Source organism: Oncorhynchus keta, unplaced genomic scaffold (assembly GCF_023373465.1).
Source record: "Oncorhynchus keta strain PuntledgeMale-10-30-2019 unplaced genomic scaffold, Oket_V2 Un_contig_24458_pilon_pilon, whole genome shotgun sequence".
Lineage (NCBI taxonomy): Eukaryota > Metazoa > Chordata > Actinopteri > Salmoniformes > Salmonidae > Oncorhynchus > Oncorhynchus keta.
In genome coordinates, this window is record NW_026283912.1 from 7,501 (window position 1) to 21,756 (window position 14,256).

Consider the following 14,256-nt stretch of genomic DNA (forward strand, 5'->3'; position numbering starts at 1 on the left):
GTAAATTCATCAGGATTCACTTCCAAGCAGGAAAACTGGCTAAAGCTGACATTGAGACCTGTGAGTTGGATTTGATTGTTTCTCAATGCTTTCCATAATTCACACGGAATATTTTAGGAGATACATTCATCACATGTAATTGTCTCTCTCTCTCTCTCAGACCTGCTAGAGAAGTCCAGAGTGGCCTTCCAGCTGCCCGATGAGAGAGGCTACCACATCTTCTACCAGTTAATGACAGGCCACAAACCTGAACTAGTTGGTAAGGAAAAGTAGAGGTTGATGTGAAATGATTCACACCTCCATCTGTGGAACTTTAAAAAATAAAATAATCATAGTTTATCTAAAAATGTTAGTGTCTTAATGACCGTCCCACAGGTGCACGTTCATTAATTGTTTACGGTTCATTGAACAAGCATGAGGAAACAGTGTTTAAACCCTTTACAATGAAGATCTGTGAAGTTATTTGGATTTTTACGAATTATCTTTGAAAGACAGGGTCCTGAAAAGGGGACTTTTTTTTTTTGCTGAGTTTATCCTTGAGTCCATCTACTGAGTAAAGGAGGGTGAGATACTGTAAAGGTGGGACAGGGGAATTCCAGATTTAACTGAGAAGCCATTCTCCGTTGTCCACAGAAATGACGCTCCTCACCACAAACCCCTACGACTTCCCCATGATCAGCCAGGGTCATATCGCTGTGCCCAGCATCAACGACAAGGAAGAGCTGGATGCCACAGACGTGAGTTATACAAAGTGCTAACCAAACTCTAGACATGGAACGGGTAGGAACATTGTTCAATTCCAACTTGGTGACCTTTGAGTTAGTTGACATGTGTCTCAAACCACTTGCCACGCCTCCACACTTCACCTTTAAGTACATGTAAGACAAGAGAGTGCCACTAAATGTCCTGCGGAAACTGTGTAAAACTGCTCTTGTGCTGCCACATAATAGTGTTGGCCAAAAGTAATCATGTGAAACAGAGAAGCCAGTCAATTCTATCCATCCTGTTTGTTGTGGAGTGAACACAGAACTGTAGTGTTCTGTAACAGACCAACCTACTGTTGAGTTCATCACTGTTGTACTTCCTCTCTAATTCCAGGATGCCATTACGATCCTGGGCTTCACTAATGATGAGAAGATGTCCATCTACAAGCTGACAGGAGCTGTAACGCACCACGGCAACTTGAAATTCAAGCAGAAGCAGCGTGAGGAGCAGGCCGAGCCAGACGGCACAGAGGGTGAGTCCCACTCATAGATATACAACATGTAGAGCGTTAGTCCCATTCACCAACATAGAAATAGAAACGGTAAGACAGACAGTACCACATCAAGGTCAGGTAGGAGATACATGATGGAGACTAAATTCCAACCTCCACAAAGATTTGAAACAAGAGGATGAGGATGAAAATCAAAACCTGTCCAGTGTAACATCAGAAACAAGCGATGTTGAGTGCCTGAGTCTGTTGATGTTGGTTCTCTCTCCAGTGGCTGATAAAATCGGCTACCTGCTGGGCCTGAACTCAGCGGAGTTGCTGAAATGTCTGTGCTACCCCAGAGTGAAGGTCGGCAACGAGTATGTGACCAAGGGACAGACTGTGGCTCAGGTAAAGTGAAACACAGCGTCTACCATTTTCTGAGCACCGGAATTCTTTCGGGGATGAGAACATTGCCTTTTTTTTCAATAGTAGGTCTAATGTTGTTTTTCCAAGCGCTTATCACCTTATGGCTAGATATGGTCAATATCTCCTGTATTCATTTGAGGTATTATCTTTGCAGGTTTATAATGCAGTCATGGCTCTGGCCAAGTCCATCTATGAGAGGATGTTCTTGTGGATGGTCATCCGTATCAACGAGATGTTGGACACCAAGAATCCAAGGCAGTTCTATATCGGTGTGCTCGACATTGCCGGGTTTGAGATCTTTGATGTGAGTACGAGACCAGAACAAGACAATTAGTTGTGATTGAGAGGGATTACAGCCTTGTACGATGAAATGATCCCTTTTGAACTTGCTTCAACAGTACAACAGTATGGAGCAACTGTGCATCAACTTCACCAATGAGAAACTGCAACAGTTTTTCAACCACACCATGTTCGTCCTGGAGCAAGAGGAGTACAAGAAGGAGGGAATTGTCTGGGAATTCATTGACTTCGGCATGGACTTGGCTGCCTGCATTGAGCTTATTGAGAAGGTAAACTGTCTGTGAGGATTATAATGGACCACAACAGCAAAGCTCATAGCGAGTGATGTGTGATATATTATCACAGAGGTACAATGTATCTGACGGTTGAGAACTAAATATGTCTCCATATATGTGACCCTAAAATAATTGAATCATATAATAGCATGTTTACTAAAGGAATAAATGTTTCTTAAACCTCTTTTCTTAAAGCCATTGGGCATCTTCTCCATCCTTGAAGAGGAGTGCATGTTCCCCAAGGCTTCAGACACAACCTTCAAGAACAAGTTGAACGACCAGCATCTTGGCAAAACCAAGGCGTTTGAGAAGCCCAAGCCTGCCAAAGGCAAGCCAGAGGCCCACTTCTCTCTCGTACACTATGCCGGCACTGTGGACTACAACATCACTGGCTGGCTGGATAAGAACAAGGACCCCCTGAACGAATCAGTTATTCTGATGTACGGGAAGGCCTCAGTCAAACTGTTGGCTACCCTGTACCCTGCTGCCCCACCTGAGGGTAAGACTAGCATCACATATCTACCTCAATGACCTGGTCCTCCTGCACATTGACTCGTACTGGTACCCTGTGTATCTATAGCCAAGATATTGTTGCTCTCTGTGTATTTATCCACATGTTATTATTGTTCATCTATATATTTCACTCTAAATTGTAGGGAAGTCAGCATTTCACTGTTGATCTACAAATGTTGTTTACGAAGCACGTGACAATTTCAATTGTTCTTGTCATTGAACGTAATTACAATGTCTCAGGATTATTCACTGGGTTCATTTCCTCCTACAATATGTGTTAATTTACACCATCTCAGCGATACCGATTGCATTGAGATAAGTGTGAAGATATCCCGACATGATCTGGTTTATAATTAGTGTGCTTGCTGAAGACACCACCACTATAGATATCTTACATCTTGTTATTATTCTACTTACTCTGCTCTAGCAAATGTACTTCTAATTATCTCTTGCCTTTCCCTTCATTTTAACAGATAAAGCCAAGAAAGGAGGCAAGAAGAAGGGTGGTTCCATGCAGACTGTGTCGTCCCAGTTCAGGGTGAGCTTCTGAAATGTATCTATTCAGACCTTCAAAAGGTGCAATGATGATGATAAATGATTTCTGAGAAAATGGTTTGTAACCCTCTTACAGGAGAACTTACACAAGCTGATGACCAACTTGAGGAGCACTCATCCTCACTTTGTGCGCTGCCTGATCCCAAACGAGTCAAAGACTCCAGGTGTATATTGAGTTAAATAGGACATCTTATCAGTACAGTATCACTACCCTTAACCATCTGAATCTCTAACCTGTTTATGAGTATTAAAGAGACTTGGTTTGTGTTTCCAGGTCTGATGGAGAACTTCCTGGTTATCCACCAGCTCAGGTGTAATGGTGTTCTGGAGGGTATCAGGATCTGCAGAAAGGGCTTCCCCAGCAGAATCATCTATGCTGACTTCAAGCAGAGGTACATGCAGACAAATACTAATGCACAGTCACACACACACACACACACACACACACACACACACACACACACACACACACACACACACACACACACACACACACACACACACACACACACACACACACACACACACACACACACACACACACACACACACACACACACACACACACACACACACACACACACCTGCGTTAAGCGTTTTCCCAGCATCAGCATAGGCTTACCTTTTATGTAATTTGACCAACCTGTTACAACTTGACACATGTTAAAAATGTCTCCTCATTCAGGTACAAAGTACTGAATGCCAGTGTCATCCCAGAGGGCCAGTTCATGGACAACAAGAAGGCTTCTGAGAAGCTGCTTGGGTCCATTGATGTAAATCACGAGGATTATAAGTTTGGACACACCAAGGTCAGTCAAATACAACCCAGCCATGGCTGACAACAAAACACAACTCAATGATAATATAAACCTCAACCATTCAACATCTCTCCAGTTGATATATCCATGATATTCTTCTTTCTTCTTCATTTAACTCATTGAAAAGGTGGATTAACAATGTACCTTTTTTTCTCCATCATATTCAAACGTCAGAGAAACTCAACTCATTATCATGTGCATTGTGTTAGAGTGGTATGGCTGCAGTTATATCAGTAGACATTATTCATCTACAACTGTACAATAACTAACAACTTATAAACAACCTATCCCATGGTTATGTTGTTCAATGCAGTCTAGTGGTGTTGTTCCCCTCTTTGGAGTCAACCATTTATATCTGTCCCCATCTGACTGTGGTTCCATTGACAACGTTAACCTGTTTCAGGTGTTCTTCAAAGCCGGTCTGCTGGGTGTCCTGGAGGAGATGAGAGATGAGAAGCTAGCAGCTCTGGTCGGCATGGTCCAGGCTCTCAGCCGTGGATTCCTCATGAGGAGAGAGTTCTCCAAGATGATGGAGAGGAGGTGAGAAATAGTAGACATCTTGGCAAAGCTTTCTGTGAACCACCTGTATGTAATGCATTATTATTACATACTGTATGTGATGTGAGTTGATCAGAAGGAGAAAGGACGTCTTCTAATGCTCTACTAACGCTGCAGTTTGGGAAACTGGCAAGCTGTTCAATAGGTTATTTACATTTGGGATATTAACATATTCATTTCTTAAGAATACAAAATGCCTCATGAGCTCAGAACCTGTCAGTCCTGTCATCGAGAGAGCTGTCGATGAAGTTAATAGAGGTTACATTTCAATTTAGACAGAAAAAAATAACATATACTGGAAAAACTGTGCCTTTGTAAAGTTTGTTAGTAGAATTACAGTAAAATCTCCTTTAGTCTCATTCTGTTAAATAACTGTTTATCTGCACAGTTCCCTCCTGTGAAAGTGTTTTTGTAAAATTGTCCTCATGAATAGAGTTGTATGGTTTGTTAAACTTTGAAATAAATGTTTTTTTGTTTGGTAAATATTTGAAAGTGTCTTCCATTATCATGCCTGTTACATTTCTCAAGCCCAATTCCTCAACTGTATACCAGAATGTAGTGGGGTGGCAGGTAGCCTAGTGGTTAGAGCATTGGAATAGCAAACAAAAGGTAGCAAGATCAAATCCCCGAGCTGACAAGGTTCAAATGTGTCGTTCTGCCCCTGAACAAGGCAGCCCACTGTTCCTAGGCCGTCATTGAAAATATGAAATTGTTCTTAACTGACTTGCCTAGTTGAATAAAGATTTGTTTTTAAATAAGCATGCCACTCTATCCTTTCTGTCCACCAGAGAGTCCATCTTCTCCATCCAGTACAACATTCGCTCATTCATGAATGTGAAAACTTGGCCATGGATGAAGTTGTACTTTAAGATCAAGCCCCTGCTGCAGAGCGCTGAGACTGAGAAGGAGCTGGCCAACATGAAGGAGAACTATGAGAAGATGAAGACAGACCTGGCCAAGGCTCTGGCCACCAAGAAGCATTTGGAGGAGAAGTTAGTGGCCCTGGTGCAGGAGAGGGCAGACCTGGCTCTCCAAGTCGCATCTGTGAGTGACCAACGACCCTCATAAAGGCATATTGACACACACATCAATACACACACACGCACACTGTGAAGTATGTGGCCAACTCCCACATTCTGGTAGCCCATGTTAAAAATATATTGCATGAATTTATATTGATTTGCTCTGATCTCTGACTAAATTAAGTCTAAATTTTGAGACACAAAGTGAGGCCTCTGTATTTTTTCTCCTGTTCTGAAACCAGGAAGGTGAGAGTCTGAACGATGCTGAGGAAAGGTGCGAGGGGCTCATCAAGAGCAAGATCCAGCTGGAGGCCAAACTCAAAGAGATGACTGAGAGGCTGGAGGATGAGGAGGAGATGAATGCTGAGTTGACTGCCAAGAAGAGGAAGCTGGAGGATGAGTGCTCTGAGCTGAAGAAGGACATTGATGACCTGGAGCTCACCCTAGCCAAAGTGGAGAAGGAGAAGCACGCCACTGAAAACAAGGTCTCGTGTTTTTACCAGTGACAGTCTAACCACCAAACAATAATCAACTCAAAACATAGCTTAACAGAAATGGAATTAAAGTCGTATTGTGGGTGCAGGAAAAAGAAGAAAAAGTTGATTTTCAGTTGCGGAGTACCCCTCACACTCATTGCATGTTCCCCCTCGTTTATGAATTCCATTCAGTACACTGGCATGGTGTACACTTCCATCTAGTGTTGAATATATGGTACTGTACTTGGTGACCCATTTCTAATATAATTTAAATTAATGCAATATATATCAAACTAAATCTCTCCTTTAAATTTTGTTTGGCGGTTTTCAGGTTAAAAACCTGACAGAAGAGATGGCGTCTTTGGATGAGAGTGTTGCCAAGCTGACCAAGGAGAAGAAAGCCCTCCAAGAGGCCCACCAGCAGACACTGGACGACCTGCAGGCAGAAGAGGACAAAGTCAACACTCTGACCAAGGCCAAGACCAAGCTGGAACAGCAAGTGGACGACGTGAGAGGAGTTTGACATTTTGGCCATGATAGTATGTGAGATGATATAATCTTCAGTTGTTAAGATTTGAACATTGTGGTTATATCTTATAGCTTGAGGGTTCTCTGGAGCAAGAGAAGAAGCTCCGTATGGACCTTGAGAGAGCCAAGAGAAAGCTGGAGGGAGATCTGAAACTGGCCCAGGAGTCCATAATGGACCTGGAGAATGACAAGCAGCAAGCCGATGAGAAAATCAAGAAGTAAACACACAGTCCTACCTGCCATATTGATCAAAACAATAGCTGTTCTTGACTAATCCTTGTAATTATGAATTACCATTTGCATGTGATTCTTGAAAGATACTCTCTCTTTACAATATCAAACCAAAACTCTGCAATCTACGTGTTTGTGTTTCTTAGAAAGGAGTTTGAGACCAGCCAGCTCCTCAGCAAGGTTGAGGATGAACAGTCTCTGGGAGCTCAGTTGCAGAAGAAGATCAAGGAACTCCAGGTACAGTACAGAATCTCAGCTCCAATACAGGAAAGCCAACACTTGAATAATTTCCTTCATTTCCTGAAAACAATTAATCTGGCAGCACACATTTTTCCTGGTGGCTTCTCAGTAGGATGGAAGATGGTGCTTCTTACTGGTCCTTCTTACCATTGTAAAGATGCTGCTTTTTACCATTGTGGTTTTGGTTCCTGCGTGGGCAAGTTAATACAGAATATATTAGTGGAACTGGCTTAGTTTGCACAAATGTAATTGTTTCAACTGCATTGTAGTGTTCATTCCTCCTGGTCCTGCCCCTGTTCTAGGCCCGTATTGAGGAGCTGGAGGAGGAAATTGAGGCTGAGCGTGCTGCCAGGGCTAAGGTTGAGAAGCAAAGGGCCGATCTCTCCAGGGAACTTGAGGAGATCAGCGAGAGGCTGGAGGAGGCCGGTGGCGCCACTTCTGCTCAGATTGATATGAACAAGAAGCGTGAGGCTGAGTTCCAGAAGCTGCGTCGTGATCTTGAAGAGTCCACTTTGCAGCATGAGGCCACAGCCGCCGCTCTGCGCAAGAAGCAGGCCGATAGTGTGGCTGAGCTCGGGAGCAGATCGACAACCTGCAACGCGTCAAGCAGAAGCTAGAGAAGGAGAAGAGCGAGTACAAGATGGAGATTGATGACCTCTCCAGCAACATGGAGGCCGTCGCCAAGGCTAAGGTGAGTAGTGATATTTTGATCAAGCAGCGTTGAGAAGGGTACATTGCCAATTAGGAGAACTGAAGGTGACAGGAGTCCCATATATAAAGTACTGATGGAACATGTTTCACTAACAGGGCAATCTGGAGAAGATGTGCCGTACTCTTGAGGACCAGCTGAGTGAGCTCAAGACTAAGAATGATGAGAATGTTCGCCAGGTCAATGACATCAGTGGACAGAGGGCCAGACTCCTGACAGAAAATGGTACCATCATCAACAATGAACAACAAACTGATGCTTTCTTTCAGTAAAACACAATAACATACTAATCACCACATCACAATGACCTACAATACCTAAAAATACATTTTCAATCTTAGGAGGTCAGAGACCCCATTAACAAGGTATCCCTCTATCCCTGCAGGTGAGTTTGGACGCCAGCTGGAGGAGAAGGAAGCCCTGGTGTCTCAGCTGACCAGAGGAAAACAGGCCTTCACCCAGCAGGTGGAGGAGCTGAAGAGGCAGATTGAGGAGGAGGTCAAGGTAAGGGACATAAACGGACACTACCGACCACAGAGTTAATAGCCATATCTTCATATAGATAGATGGTGACTACGCCACCCTCAGAGACTTCTACTGTCATTTGCTGTACTATCTCTCTAATATCTCTTTGTCGTTCTCTTTCACAGGCTAAAAACGCCCTGGCCCACGGTGTCCAGTCTGCCCGCCATGACTGTGACCTCCTGAGAGAGCAGTTTGAGGAGGAGCAGGAGGCCAAGGCAGAGCTGCAGCGCGGCATGTCCAAAGCGAACAGTGAGGTGGCTCAGTGGAGGACTAAGTATGAAACTGATGCCATCCAGCGCACAGAGGAGCTGGAGGAGGCCAAGTGAGTCACACGCAACAGCAACAACTCAAATATAGAGGTGGATGGTGAGGGTCCATATGTATTGTAACATTCCTACACCCTCTGTCGTCAAACAGGAAGAAGCTGGCCCAGCGTCTGCAGGACGCTGAGGAGACCATTGAGGCAACCAACTCCAAGTGCTCCTCCCTGGAGAAGACCAAGCAGAGGTTGCAGGGAGAGGTGGAGGACCTCATGATTGACGTTGAGAGAGCCAACGCCATGGCCGCCAACCTAGACAAGAAGCAGCGTAACTTTGATAAGGTGAAAATAAATAAACCTCACGCTAGGTTGACATTTTCTGTCTGCTATATGATCAATTGTGGTATAATTGTAGCATTTTTCTGAGTTAAAACTCTTCATCAATTACTTGTAATGAAAATCCCATGGATTCGCCCTAGGTCCTGGCAGAGTGGAAGCAGAAGTATGAGGAGGGTCAGGCTGAGCTGGAAGGAGCTCAGAAGGAGGCTCGCTCTATGAGCACTGAACTCTTCAAGTTGAAGAACTCCTACGAGGAGGCTCTGGATCATCTGGAGACTCTGAAGAGAGAGAACAAGAACCTGCAACGTGAGCATTTGACAGCAGTTTTACTTGGCTCATGTTTGACTGGGGTATTGAAGACGGGGAAAACTGTAACCATCAAAATGTATATTACACAATTTTAAAACAGTCTAAAATAAAATAAAAACTTAACTTGTAATGGTAAATTCCATCTGGAGTGCCAGAGTGCGCTCTGGGCGTTGTAAATTCAGAGCGTTGTCAGATTGTCCGTTTGTAAATTCATAGCTTATTGCTCTCGGAGAGTTCAGAGCACACACTGGACACTGGCCTACGAGTAGTTTTAATCCGAGCATTCTGACCTCACAACAGCAGTCAAGCACCCAAGCTAACTGGCTAACGTTGGCTAGCTACTTTCAGACACAAATGAGAGAAGACCCCAGTCTGACCATGTTACTCACCCTAGCAGAGCTGGTTAGGCTGTTTTCCTGTTATCCAGAGCGTTGGTGACTGTATCTGTGCTGTTGGCAACTATTTAAATACGCTTTATTGCCGACGTTTACTGACATCGACCATATTCAAAGGGTGTTGAGCATTCATAAATTCATCAATTATTCTGTGCTCTGGCACACGCAGACGAGAGTGCTCTGAAATCAGAGTAGGTAGCCAGAGTGAATTCTGACACACTCAATGTCAACTTCAGCGCATTGGAGATATCCACTGAACATCTCCCAAGTCTGAACTGCTCCTGTGTTTGTGTGTGCAGAGGAGATCTCTGACCTGACTGAGCAGATCGGAGAGACTGGCAAGAGCATCCATGAGTTGGAGAAGGCCAAGAAGACCGTGGAGACAGAGAAGTCTGAGATCCAGACCGCTCTGGAGGAGGCTGAGGTACAAACTGCAGCTGTTTGATGGGAAAAGCAGTGTAACAATAACCAGTGCCAGCTACAGTTCAATGCTCCCCTTATTTGTGTTTATTGTAGTTATATATATTTAATTCCTTGTGTTATTCACATCCAAATGCGTTGAACACAATTTACCCGACCTTCTCCTTGTCCAGGGAACACTGGAGCACGAGGAATCCAAGATTCTGCGTGTGCAGCTGGAGCTGAACCAGATCAAGGGTGAGGTGGACAGGAAGCTGGCTGAGAAGGACGAGGAGATGGAGCAGATCAAGAGGAACAGCCAGAGGATGATTGACTCCATGCAGAGCACCCTGGACTCTGAGGTCAGGAGCAGGAATGACGCCCTGAGGGTGAAGAAGAAGATGGAGGGAGACCTGAACGAGATGGAGATCCAGCTGAGCCACTCCAACAGGCAGGCCGCTGAGGCCCAGAAACAGCTGAGGAACGTCCAGGGACTGCTCAAGGTAAAGGGACCGGGATATCAGGCTCAAACATCTGAACATGGGGAGGGATTTGTTTGTGAATCTGTAGAAAAGAATAGAACAGAGAAATTGAATAGTGTTGACTAATATACAGTAGAAAGGTAGGGATATTGGGGAAATTCTTACCAATGAACAGTTCTATCACAAATCCTATCCCCTCTACTTCCACAAGTCCTAATGAACCTATGTCATTTTGAACCCCAGGATGCCCAATTGCACCTTGATGACGCTGTCCGTGCCTCAGAGGACATGAAGGAGCAGGTAGCCATGGTGGAGCGCAGGAACGGTCTGATGGTGGCTGAAATTGAGGAGCTGAGAGTTGCTCTGGAGCAGACTGAGAGAGGCCGCAAAGTGGCTGAGACTGAACTGGTAGATGCCAGCGAGCGCGTTGGACTGCTGCACTCCCAGGTGCGGCTCTAAGCCATTTCTCAATAAACTCAACCAAGCATACCTTTCCTGCCTTGTGACTTGTAAGTTCTCTTGAGATTCAAACAAATGGTTTTGTTTCATCCTCCAGAACACCAGCCTTCTGAACACCAAGAAGAAGCTGGAGACTGACCTGGTGCAGGTGCAGGGAGAGGTGGACGACATTGTCCAGGAGGCTAGAAATGCAGAGGAGAAGGCCAAGAAGGCCATCACTGACGTGAGTCCTTATGATCTATTGAATTACATCCACTTGATTTGTCACCAAGGGCCAATGGTTGCTGGGCTGGTTTACCACAACAAAGATCTCAGTTGGGTGTTATGATTGGTGCTAAATGGTGCAAACATTAAACAAACTACCATTCCAGGCGGCCATGATGGCTGAGGAGCTGAAGAAGGAGCAGGACACCAGCTCTCACCTGGAGAGGATGAAGAAGAACCTGGAGATCACAGTCAAGGACCTGCAGCACCGACTGGATGAGGCTGAGAATCTGGCCATGAAGGGAGGCAAGAAGCAGCTCCAGAAACTGGAGTCCAGGGTGAGTTACCAGCAGGGTGGATTAGGACATATTGAAAGACTGATTTCTGGAAATGTATTTGATAACATACTCAGGACCATTGTGTAATGACTTTTTCTCTCAATAACCCACCAAGATAATGAACAGCTGTTATCATTACAGACCCTTCAATTAGACAACAATTTTGCCTCCTTGACTGAGTAGAACAATATATCTCTGTTTTACAAAGATTTGTTACGTCTGATTTCACCCCCTCGAACAAATGCCTATGTTAATTTCTTCCAAACAAGGTTCGTGAGCTCGAGACTGAGGTGGAGGCTGAGCAGAGAAGAGGTGCAGATGCAGTCAAGGGAGTCCGCAAGTATGAGCGCAGAGTCAAGGAGCTCACTTACCAGGTAAGAGAAAGCACCTTCTTCAAACACTTCCCACTGAGCACACTGGTTAAATCATCATCGTTTCCACGTCATTTCAATGAAAATACATTGAACCAATGTGAAATAGATGTTGAATTGATGCCTTTGCCCAGTGGGTTGATGCAAACACAGACAGGTTTGTGTATGAATCTACTGGGCTTTGATTCTTTGATCTTCTCCCACAGACTGAGGAGGATAGGAAGAACGTTGGCAGACTTCAGGACTTGGTAGATAAGCTGCAGATGAAAGTGAAGGCCTACAAGAGACATGCTGAGGAAGCGGTGAGCAGCCTTCATTAGTCAAATACTCTGAAAGCATACATTCAAAAACATATTTCTTCCCTAGGAGACATTACAACATTTTAGTTTATGCTTTTCAAATGCTTCGCAAAGAAGGGCACTGATTGGTAAGCTGAAGAAAGCTGACGCTGAGTGTCCTTTTGAGCATGGTGAAGTTTTTAATAAGGCTTTCAATGTTGTATCAATATACCCAGTCACTACAAAGATACAGATATCCTTCCTGACAGAGTAGCCGGGGAGGAAGGAAACCGATCAGTCATTGGACTGGGGAGTTTTTCAGTACAAAAAAAAACAGCATGACCTCGGCAAAGACAAAAATCCTAGAGGAAAAACATGGTTCAGTCTGCTTTTTACCAGACACTAGGAGATGAATTCACCTTTCAGCAAGACAATAACCCATAACACAAGGCCAAGTCGACACTGGATTTGCTTACCAGGAAGACAAGGAATGTTCCTGATTGGCCAAGTTACAGTTTTGACTTAAATCTGTTTGAAAGTCTATGGTGAGACTTAAATATGTCTATCTAGCAGTGAGTAACATCCAAATTGAAGAACGTTGAAAGTAATAATGGGCTAATATTGAACGGTACAGGTGTGTTAAGCTCTCAGACTGACCCAAAAAGATTAATATTGACTCGGGGGCTACATATATATATATATATATATATTTAAAAAAATATATATATATATATACATGTATACACATACAAAATGTATGTGGACACCCCTTCAAATATTTCAGCCACATCCATTGCTGATAGGTGTATAAAATCGAGCACACAGCCATGCAATCGCTATAGACAAAGACATTGTTCTAAATTTCATTATTTTTTTTATTTTTTGGAATCCAGTTTGTCATTCCAGAGCTGTTTATGTAGATCGTTGACAAAAAATAACATTTCAATCCATTTAAATCCTAATTTGTAAGACTATAAAATGTGACGTAAACAAAGGGGAGTTTTTACGTCCCCGGAGGGAGTGGTTTGATCCCCCATCCCACCAATCACTTTCTCTACTGTATCATATTTCTCCCTACATACTTTGCAATCCTAAATCTGTCATATAAAAATAAAAATAAAGACTTAAAATACTTATAAAACAATCATATTAATTTGCTACCTGAAGCTTCAAACTTTGAATGCTGATGTTGTGCTCTCCCTCTCTGTTCCTCGCACAGGAGGAACAAGCCAACGGCCACATGTCTAAGTTCCGGAAGGTTCAGCATGAACTGGAGGAGGCTGAAGAGCGGGCTGACATCGCTGAGACTCAAGTCAACAAGCTCAGAGCCAAATCTCGCAGCACTGGAAAGGTACAGAGCTGCTACTAATTCTACATCTGACTCATGCTCAGATATGACCACATCAACACCACCTATGATTCAGTCTTCACAGAAATCAATATTGACCTTTAACACTCACTATCATGGAGGTATTTCAGACGGCTAATAAGCACATTTCATGTAGCGCAAAAAAAAAACTAGATTAAGGATGATCCTTAAATGCTGGACACATTATACTCTTTCCAAGTGTAAACACACTCATGAATACAGATGTGTTATTAATTTGTATTTTTTTTACAGGGCAAAGAAGTTGCTGAATAAACAAGATAAGAAGTTGCTGAATAAACAAGACAAAGATCTTATATCATTTTCCTGTGTTGCATAAAATATGATTTTCATGGTGAAAATGATTGTTGATTAAAAACATGTAGGCCTACATACCCCTTGTGACGGTGGACTTATTACTCAGCACACAGTTTGTTCACACCATAAAAATATTGTAATTTGTACCATATTGTATTCTGGGATTCCAACAACAAATGTCACATATTTTGGTAAACAGATGAGTGATGGGGTTGGAGAAATGCAAACAATCTGAAATTCATAGACTGAGCTATGGATGCCTAAAACCTCAAATGAACCCTTTACACTTGGAGGATATATTGACCTACAGTATATGGAAAGGCCCAAATTGAAGCATTTCATAAAATAAATAAAGAGAGAAGCTGACG

At 43.5% G+C, this 14,256-nt stretch overlaps 1 pseudogene; it reads left to right on the forward strand.

Moving 5' to 3' along the window:
• Window positions 1-13,963, forward strand: part of LOC127922053 (myosin heavy chain, fast skeletal muscle-like) — an 18,134-nt pseudogene extending 4,171 nt beyond the window's left edge.
• Window positions 13,964-14,256: the final 293 nt, after the last annotated feature.